The sequence below is a fragment of the Atractosteus spatula genome, chromosome 20 (genome assembly GCF_055471065.1).
Source record: "Atractosteus spatula isolate fAtrSpa1 chromosome 20, fAtrSpa1.hap1, whole genome shotgun sequence".
Lineage (NCBI taxonomy): Eukaryota > Metazoa > Chordata > Actinopteri > Semionotiformes > Lepisosteidae > Atractosteus > Atractosteus spatula.
Window position 1 is genome coordinate 4,967,833 of NC_142725.1, and position 11,341 is coordinate 4,979,173.

Here is an 11,341-nt window from a genome sequence, read left to right on the forward strand (position 1 = left end):
GTCATGATGTTGTCATGTGTGGGACTAATTGATTGCTTTGGTATTCCAGTAAACAGCTCCCTTTCAGACTGACTGATTAGAATTTCCTTAAGACTGAAGATAAGAGTTGATAAGACTTGATAAACTGAGATCCATTTTTCATCTTTGTGAAAATATCCAGATTTTCTTTAAACATTATTACAAGTTCACATTTCCAAAAACAACTTGGAATTGAATCCCATTAATTCACAGTACTATCCACAGAAGAAATTATATTTTTTCTGATGCAAAGCCATTCATAGTTGTCACATACCCCATGGAGTCTATTTGCCAATGGAGTATATTTTTGTAGAGGGACAAGCACACAGATAAGTTGCAGTTTTGCAATCATGATCTTATAAAACTTGATTGTGTTAATTCATGCTTGTTATTGTTTCTGAGAACCCCAGTATATCATAAGATCACTTTATTGGCCATATACAATTCTTGTATTAGGGATTAATCTTTTCTATACCCCAGCTTGCTCTCCATGAGACACACAGACAGGGAGAGAAGCTTGGGGTCAGAGCACAGGGTCAGCCATTTATACAGCACCCATGGAGCAGGTGGGGTTAAGGGCCTTGCTCAGGGGCAACATGGAGGACGATTCCACTGCCAGCCACAGTATATGAACCAGCAACCTTCCAGCCACAGGTGCAGATCCTTAGCCACAGAGCCACTGCACCGCACCACACTGCACCACACCACCCCCATTAGGGCTCCAGGCAGATGCTGTATATAAATTCAAAATCAACAAGCTTTATTTGCATGACAAATGAACCAAAGTGTAGCCAGAACAATAAAGGTCACATACTGTACTAGGCTGCACCAGGACTGGAAGCTACTATCCTTCTGGGATTAGATTTTTTTGCAAAGATTGTTTATCTAATTTCTACCCAATTCTTGCAGCAGTAAAGGAAGATATCTAAAGTGTAGCATTTGCTTCTTCCGTGTGTACTGTATTCCTGGTGTGATCAACTCTGATTTTCCAGCTGCATTTTAAACTGATGTTTTTGTTAAAATCTCTGGGAGGAGGTTTCTGTGATGTGAAGTGCAATTCAGCAAAGAAGTGATGCTTTGGGATCAGGTGCAGGGGAAACTTGAGAGTTGCTATTTGATCAAGTGCAACCAGCAGCTGACTTTGTCCTCTTACAGTTTGTCGTACTCACTAGTTTGCCTGTGATCACTCAGATTCATCCAGGATACACTAGGGTTTTCTCTATAGGAGGGAGAGGTGAGATCTTGGCTTGGGAGCCACAGGCAAGGTTCTGTAAGCGATTACCTAGACATCTGTGTGAGCATCTTATATAGCAGCCCTGTTTCACTGGGAGCAGCTGTTAGTCACAATCTTGTAATTGCATTTCCACGTGGCTGTCAGTTGAGAAACGAGCCAAATTTGTTGTCCTATTATGGCCTCTAGTGGTGATCAGAGGAGTTTTGGTTCAACAGAAAAAGACCCTCTACTGTGCCACACTGGGTTTATTGGAATTCTCCAGGGTCTCTAGATAGTAGACTGGCGCTAATACCTGGAAACTGGGTACCGGAGGGTAAGGTGTGCCAGTAGGTCTCAATAGAGTCATGGAACATGTATCTTGTATGTATCTTCCCAGTGAAGGGAAGACTGGCTGTGGAAGGGTGAGCCCAGCAGAATGTGCCAGGGGTTCCAGAGGAATGTGGACACTTCCTGAATCCTTCTGCTCAGGTGAGTGTGCAGGCGTAGTCTCTCTCTTGTATGACTTGTATGACTGGTGTTATCTTGAGAAAAAACATTATTTCCTCATTCCCTTCATGTTTCATTCCAAAATACATACCTACAAAAAAGAAATTGCTTTTCTAAGAAAAGACTTTGTCAGGAATTCATCTGTTCCAGCTCCCTCAGTGAAGAGTTGTTTCCACATGAGAAGAGGACCTGTAGATCTTTCAGGGACTAACACCTCTGTGAAAGACTGGTTTTTGGGATTGAGAAGGCTCCTCAGAAAGGGGACCACTGAGGAGCCCAGAGGGGTTCAACTAGCAAACAGTGACAGATACTGAATCACGCACTCCTTGTTACGAATCCGGCTATTAAAGCCGAGAGAGAGAGAAAAATAGACCCTATGCGGGAGCTGGAAAATATAATTTGAGTTTGTTCCTCAAATCGCAATCCGAGCATGTAGTCGAAAGTGAAAGCCAGACGTCCAAAACCAAGGAGAGTACTTGCAAACCAAGCCGTAATCCAAAAGCCATAGTATAAAGGCGAAACTAGTCAAAAGCCAAAAAGGTGTGTGAAACGAATAAGGTGCAGACTGGAAGAGTAGCTCACTTAGGAAAAAACAATACTGAGCGAGGATGCTGGGAGGTGGAGATGTGATGGAGATTAAGTGATCTGGTAGGTAGACTAATCCGGTGGTCTACGCCTTCCCCTGCTGACAGAACCAGAGATCCTCTGTTGTTGGGAAGTGGGTGCCATAACACTCATAACCTGATGAAGTGCTGACTCTGGTTTACATGATCACATCATCAGATGCTTCCAGAGCCGGCAAGATGGCGATGGTTTAAAGCTCTCTCGTTATGTGACTGTTTTAATGATTATTTATACGTTAATGTTCTTGTTTTGTGTTGGATGCTCAATGGCTGTCATTACTTATGACAAACACTTTTAAACCAGACAACAAACTCCTTAGGGCAGGGGTGCCCAACCAGTCGATCGCGATCATGCCAGTCGATCGATTGCAAGAATGTTTGGGTAAAAATTAATGGGCTTTTTGACTATTCACTTTTTTTCAATAGCCTAAAAATTCATTCAGATCTGTGCATGTAATGCCATACATTTTACTGCCCTTGTGTGTGTTTAACTCTTGTCGAATGGATTGTAAAAGTCTCTTCCCTGAGTGCTGGCTGACACTAAAAAAAGGCTACAGGAGCTCCGTAAATAAATAGAGTTGTGTGTGCTACCCAAGAATGTTCTCTTGGTTATTGCCACATGAACCCCAAATTCGCTACAGCGCATAGTGGAGCGAAACTGACTGGCCGTGACAAATTTACAGTACAACAGTTTGATAAGTTGGATTACCTATTTGTTAGTTGTAGTGTTTGAGCGAAAATGCAAAGAGACCAAAAACTTACCGCTACCACAAGGAATGGGAGCATGATTATTTTTTTGTCCTTTCACATTCAAATGTGCAATGCTATCATCTATGCGAAAAAGGGAAATACAGTATAGAACATTTCAAAACTTCACACAAAACGTATGATGTGGACTCTCCTGCTAAAAGTGATTTACGGAAAACAAAAGTGGAAAACTAAAAGTCTCAACTAGCAGCAGTCAGTTTTCACGAGGCCTAACACAAGAGGGAAAGAGGCAATCATCGCATTGTTCTGTGTGAGCAACGTCCTGGCTAAACACAAAAAGTCATTCAGGGATCAAGAAGTAATAAAAAAGCATTTGTTGAGGCTGCTGACTTGCTGTTTGGAGATTTCAAAAACAAATATTTTTGGCGAGGTTCAGACAGCTGTTGCCTGAAATCAAAGAGTTTCTCAAGTAATCTAAACATGGTGAATATGCCCAATTAGAGGATGACCAGTGGCTTCTGGATTTAGCATTCCTCACACACTTGACTGAACTGCTGAATAAGCTGAATGTCGAGCTGCAGGGACAAAATAAAAATGTCATCGACATGATCAGCAGTGGTCAGCAGTGATGCCCACAGTCAGTTTTTCCTATATCAGAGCTTCAAATTCTCACTGGAAGATCACGCTGGACTGGCAAATGAAAAAGTAGATCTTACTTTAAAAAAGGTTGGGCACCCCTACCCGAGCCAAATTTGTTGTCCTATTATGGCCTCTAGTGGTGATCAGAGGAGATTTGGTTCAACAGAAAAAGACCCTCTGCTGTGCCACACTGGATTTATTGGAATTCTCCAAGGTCTCTAGATAGTAGACTGGCGCTAATATCTGGAAACTGGGTACCAGAGGGTAAGGTGCGCCAGTAGGTCTCAATAGAGTCATGGAACATGTATCTTGTATGTATCTTCCCAGTGAAGGGAAGACTGGCTGTGGAAGGGTGAGCCCAGCTGAATGTGCCAGGGGTTCCAGAGGGAATGTGGACACTTCCTGAATCCTTCTGCTCAGGTGAGTGTGCAGGTGCAGTCTCTCTCTTGTATGACTTGTATGACTGGTGTTATCTTGAGAAAAAAACATTATTTCCTCATTCCCTTCATGCTTCATTCCAAAATACATACCTACAAAAAAGAAATTGCTTTTCTAAGAGTTGTCTTGTCTAGTGGAGTTGTTTCCACATGAGAAAAGGACCTGTAGATCTTTCAGGGACTAACACCTCTGTGAAAGACTGGTTTTTGGGATTGAGAAGGCTCCTCAGAAAGGGGACCACTGAGGAGCCCAGAGGGGTTCAAAAAAGGTTGGGCACCCCTGCCTTAGGGTCATCAAACAACTTTTTTCACATACCAGACCCCATCTGCCGGACCGGACAGAGATGCAGCGAACATCAACAACAGGTGTACAGATGCCAGGGGAGACGAGGCAGAGCTGAAACCACTGAAACCTGGCTGAATGCATGCGTCCCGGACACCGCCATCCAGCCAAAGGGGTTCACCGTTTACCGCATGGACAGAAACCACCAAGTAACCGGCAAACTCAAAGGAGGAGGCGTTTACTTTCTGGTCAACAGCAAATGGTGCACCGACGTGAAGGTCATCTCTAAATCCCGCTCACCGAATCTAAAACACCTGTCCATAAAATGTCAACCCTTTTATTTGCCGAGAGAGTTTTCCGCCGCCATTATTACATTTACATTCATACCGTTTACATTCAACCTCAAGCCTGCATGGAAGCAGCACACAGCAAACTCCACGACATTTTCAGCAAGCACGAAAACTACCACCCGGAAGCCATCTCAATTGTAGTGGGGACTTCAACCACTGCACTCTGAGGAAAGTACTGCAAAATATATTCTGCATGTCACTGTACCAACAAGAGTCAATATTTTGGACCCCTGCTACACAACAATAAAAGGGGTATACAAAGGGCTTCCCAAACCAAGTTTTGGCAAGTCAGTGATGTGAATGTGTGATTTGAATGTGAGTAAAAAAAAAGAACTAATAGTGAACTTTTGGAGACACAGGCCACACTCACCGCCCACTCAGTATTGATGGAACGGAAGCTGAAACAGTCATCAACTTTAGGTTTTTGGGAATTCACATTTCTAATGACCTAACCTGGACTGTGAACATGGACATTATCTTGAAGAAGGCTCAGCAGCGCCTCTATTTCCTGAGGTGCCTCAAGCGATGGGGGATGCCAGTACCTGTGTTGGTGAACTTCTACCGCTGGACCATTGAGAGTGTCCTCACCAACGAGATCGCTGTGTGGTACAGCAACACCTCTTCTCGAAAGAGAGAGAAAGGCACTGCAGAGAATGGTGAATGTGGCCCAGAAGATCATGAGCTGTGGTCTCACAGAGATTAAACAGCTCTATAGGGACCCCTCTGGCCATCACAGAGAACAGTCAATAAAGGCTGTCAATAATGGCAATAAAATTCAAATTCAAGTTCAGTGTTCACATGGATTTTCTCTGGATACTACTGTCCCACTTCCTATAGGCAGGTTACCTGTCCCATCTAGGGACACTTTATACTCTCTGCCAAAAGAAATGCAAAGTATGTCAGACTGTAATAATAATCAATCCGTACTGTTACTTGTTGATGTCGTTTCTGTTGTATTTTTATTGTCAGGATATTTTATTGTATTTTTTATTTTCAGAATGTCTCAATGGAAAGACGGATGGATGAAAAAATATCCAGTTAATGCAGTTTTTCTCCATGTATGCCTCTAAAGATCACAACCATTTTGAAAACACAGCATACATGAATGTCCTACTTTTACTACACAGAAATCACAATCAGTTGCTCATGAAATGACTAAAGAAGAAACAGAATCACTATAAAGGCAACAATACCATTTTTATCCCATTACAGCTGACCTGCCACTAGAGGGTATCTATGTATAGGATCACATAAGGTGCATTGTGTATTTATCGACTTTCTATAATTAGTTAATTGGTTAATTGGAGGGTAAGTGACAGTTTCACATGAGGACTAGAGACAAAAACATAAGGGGAGCCATGAGAGGGAGTTGTGTGTTGGGGTGTTTTAGAACAAGTCTTGTTGGTCTATGAGGAAAATGTGGCAAAAAAGGACTGCTTGTACACTACATTTTATTAATCATCATGACATTCATGTGCTCAGCCCTCACGATCCACCTATAAACTTGGAGACTTGTCACACTCAGTTATTTCAGTTGTAGTCTGATCATTTGTATCCCAAAAGCATCCAACACAAGTGTGGGATTTACCCAATATGTCACATTTTTGTTTCATATTTGTTTGGTTATGTTAAAAATGCATTATTTTTAGTAGCTTCTGTTACACCAGCACAGATCATAGAAACACATCTGAGACCAATGTGAAATAATATTGTATGACTCCAGTTTCATCAGGCCCACTCACAGGTCTGCAACCAAAGTTGTTTGTTACAAAAGATCTTGCTTATGAGGAAGAACCAAACCAATTCATCTGATAGAGAAGCTACAGCTAATAGTACTTGAATGTTACAACCGCCCTACACTGTAGTGTGATCCCACTTTGACCATATTCCTAATGCTTTTAGGAAACTCAACACTGCAAACATAACCAATGTGATAACATTATATTCTAATTAACTTACAAAATAAACCACTTGTTTTTGAGCGTATAGAAGCTACCCTTAACTGATCCATGTGTGTCTATTTAGAAAATGTATGAATTACATACAGTAGTTGCATTAGTATTCTGTTCTCCAATGTATTTGTTCTGCAATAATCAAAAATGTTAAGTCTTGTTAATTGCCAGTTTTTTTTAATTAATGGGTTGACACAAAAAAAACTTGTTTGTACCCTAGTGGTCTGTCAAGCCTGCTGTCCAATTTACACTTCCCTTTCTCTCAAAGTTGGTGCTTGAGCAAACTAAGAAGGGAGGATAATGTGATGGAGCAAGCTGAGGCTTAGTTAGGGCCTCTTCCTTCACTGCAGTAAAGTGGACACAGCTGCCTTGACTGAGTGATTGAACTCGGCAGGAAAGTGATCAGCTGTTTGGCCTTGTGCTTTAACTGGACATTGCTCAGCTGTAGCAGCAGTTAGTATAACAGTGTTTATTCAACTTCTGTGCTTTAACATCAGCAGCCCCAGCTGACTGTCCTAACCAGTTTTAGGCTTGAAAAGGTAGAGAAATGAAGGCTTGCAAGGATTTTGTTAGGCGTAGGATTAGGCGTAGAAAGAGGTCAACAGAGAGCGTAGCATTTGTTTCTCTAGTTTGTACTTGATTCCTGGATTTATTGGAATTCTCCAGAATCTCTAAGGAGTAGGAGACTAAGGCTCATAGTTTGAAATTGGGTGCCAGTGAGTCTCAGGAGAGATGGCGAACGTGTACTTTCCAGTGAAAGGAAGACAGTCTATGAATGGGAGAGTCTGGTTGAGTGTGCCAAGGGTTGCAGGGAAAGTAATGTTTATCTAAACATATGCAAAATAGCTGCAAGGAAGAGAAATGAAAAATTCTGGAGTTTGTCTGTTCCAGCTCTCTCAGTAGAATAGAGGGCTGGCGAGTTCTTCCACATGAAAAGAGGAACTGGAGATCTTTTTAGGGACTAATACCTCTGTGAAAGACTGGTTTTTGGGATTAAGAAGGCTTCTCAGAAAGGGGACCAATTAGAAGCCCAGAGGGGTTCAGCTAGCCAACAGCAACAGATCACCGAATCGTGCACTCTTAATCTGATGAAGTGCTGACTCGGGGTTACATGATTTCCTAGTTTACACATGGATTTTCTCTGGGTACTACTGTTTCCCACTTCCTACAGACATGCTGACGAAGTTAACGGCAGGTTCTCAATTGAGTGTGTGCTCTGTCACGGACTGATGTCCCATCCAGGGTCTAGTCCCGCCTTACACATGGTGCTTCCAGGATAGGATCTGAAATGTCACAACCCTTACCACGAATTTGAGGGTTTCTGATGAACCTTTACAGTAGAACAATTAGATGAACATCAGAACCTTGACAGAGTCTTGACATCTTGACAGTGCTGCTGCCTCTAATTATAAGTTACAAATAAAGCCAAAATTCTAGAATGGGAAGGAGTTAAGACCAGAGTCTAAGACGAGAGATTCACACTCGAATAATCTAGTTGAAGTCTGATCTCTTTTTATCCCAAAAGCATAATAAGCAATCAATACAGTAAGTGTGAGAGTGACCCAATTAAGTGGTCGAATATTTGTTTTGTATTATATATGGAGATGCGCATATTACTGTACATGATTTTTAATCAGTCTCTGTTATGTCAGCACAGATCACTGCAACATGTCTGAGAGCGGTGTCAAGTAATACTGTACTACTTCAGTTTCATCATGCCACCTCAGAGGTCTCCAACCAGAATTGAGGAAATTGAGGAAACACATGTTGATCTGAAAGAGAAGCTACTGCAGAAACAGAACTTGAGGTGCCATAACAGGGAAGCATCCAGAATTTTTCTCTAGCTCTGTCTGATGGCTAGCCTAATTTAGCATCTCCAAACTATTTGCATGCTGTATTCCTGGCTCAGAGCTCTGTATGCCAAGTTACACTTGGTGGTAACACATAACTGTCATCCTACCCTCACTTGGCTCATAGACTACTTCTGCTGCAGGAGCCAGTCCCACCCTTTCTCCTTGTCATGGAAATGCTATCAGGAAGCTCGCTTCACCTTCATCTGTGATCACATCATCCCCAGTCTCCTAGTGAAGCAGCCTATATGCAGATGCTCCATTGTAGAGATCGGCTCTGAGCCACTGCTTTGTTCCCAAATTTAGTCCGTGTTTTTTTGGGGGCTCTCAACCATGTTTTGTGTTGACTCTGGCTTCGCATCCCGCTCATATTCTCCCAGTTATGTACCTGCATTGCTTCATTTCCAATGTATGGAGTGCCTGTTCATGTTTCTTTGTTGTTGGCCAGCCTTCAGTTCCGTATAGGGCCACTGGTCTGACCACTGAGCGGTAGACTTTGGATTTTAGGAGCAATGGGATCTTCTTGTCGCACAGTACTCCAGTGACCTGCCGCCATTTCATCCAAGCAGCGCTGACTCGCGTCTTGGCGTCTTGGAGGGTAGTGCAGTCGGAGTTGACACATGAGCCTAGGTACTTGAACTGGGTCACTTTGTTCAGTTGGACCCCACCAGCTGCAATTGTGCCATTGGTTTGTTCACCGCAATCAGCGCAGCAATCGTGCCTCACTCCCGAGTATACTTCTTGCTAATGTTCAGTCACTGGACAATAAACTGGATGAGATGAGAGCAAGGCTTGCTTTCCAATGGGACATCAAGAACTGCAACGTGCTGGCGCTTACTGAAACCTGGCTTGACCTGTCTGTTCTGGACTCTGCTATCCTCCCGGGAGGATTTTAGATTCACCGTCAGGACAGAACAATGGATTCGGGTAAGAGCAAAGGCGGCAGGGTATGCTTCATAGTAAACAATTCCTGGTGCACAGATGTGGAGATTATTTCAACATCATGCTCTACACATCTTAAACATCTGACAATAAAATGTCGCCCTTTCTATCTGCCAAAGGAGTTCAAATCGGTAGTTCTCACAGTGGTGTGTTTCCCACAGGTAAATTTCACAAGGGCACTGGATGAATTACACGGTTACCTTAACAAACACGATAATTAACAGGCCAGTGTTAAGAACCATTCAACGTTGGCTGGATTTTATATAAAGTCACTGTTTTGCTACCACTGACTGGCAAATCTTCCACGAAGCTGCCAGAAATAATATCAATCTGTATGCGGACTATGTTACTGGTTACATCAACAATTGCATTGAAGATGTGGTTCCTAGGATTACTGTCAGCACATACCCAAATCAAAAACCATGGGTAAATGGCAAGATACGTGCCAAAGTTAGGACAGCTGCTTTCAATTCTGACGATATGGATAGATACAAAAATCCAAATATGACCTCAGGAAAGCCACCAAATAGCTAAATACAACTATAGAGTTAAATTATAGTCATATTATCATGGCTCCAACACACGGAACATGTGGAATGGTATACACACCATTACACACTACAAAATGCAACCCAGCTATATCACACAACAGTCTCCCTCTCTTCCTGATGAGCTAAATTCATTCTATACTTGGTTTGAGGTCGGTAACGCAGATCCAGCTAGGAGGATTCCAGAAATCCCAGACGGATACCCACTGATCATATCCAGAGCGAATGTATGTAAAGTTTTTAAAAAGACTAATCCACACCTGGTCCTGATGCTATCCCTGGCTGTGTTCTGAAGGCATGTGCAGACCAGCTGGCAGATGTCTTCTCAGACATATTCAATCTTTCTCTAGCTCAGTCTATAGTTCCTTCCTGCTTTAAGAAAAGATAGATAGATAATACTTTATTAATCCCGTAGGGAAATTGATGTGTTACAGCAGTCCAGCCCAAGACAAGCAAAACAGACATCAGAATAGTTATAAAACAAAAGACAAACAAGATAAATAAAAATAAATAAATACATAGGTGTGTGCAAAATGTGCTGATCATAGTCACTGTAAAAACAATAAAATATGTGCAAAATGTGCATAGGTTTATACAGACTGATTGTCCAAAAAGTACAATGGAGTAAACATGCTGTCCATAGAGGAGCAAATGAAGGGCTAAAAGTCCTAGCCTAGGGCAGCGTTATACACCTTGACAGCCGCTGGGAGGAAAGACCTGCGGAAACTTTCCCTTGAACACCGTAGCTGGAGCAGTCTATTGCTAAATGTGCTCCGCTGCCCAGTAACAGTCCCATGAAGCGGATGAGAGGTGTTGTTCATGATGGCTGTGAGCTTGGTCAGCATTCTCCTCTCAGCCACCACCTCCATGGGGTCAAGGCTCATCCCCAGCACAGTGCCAGCCTTCTTGATGAGTTTATTGAGCCTATTTGCATCTTTTGTCATGATGCTGCTGCCCCAGCACACCACAGCGTAGAAGATGGCCGCCGCCACCACTGATTCATAAAAAAAAAAACACCATTGTCCCTGTTCCTAAGAAACCCAGAGTCAGCTGCCTGAATGACTACCGCTCCGTTGCACTCACATCAGTTATCATGAAGTGCTTTGAGTGGTTGGTCAAAGCATACATCACCTCCTCACTGCCTGACATCCTAGACCCACTACAATCTGCTTATTGCCAGAACAGGTCAACAGAGGATGCTAATGCCACTGCCCTCAGCTCAGCATTCAATACCATAGAGCCCTCAAAGCTCTTCATCAAGCTCCAGCACC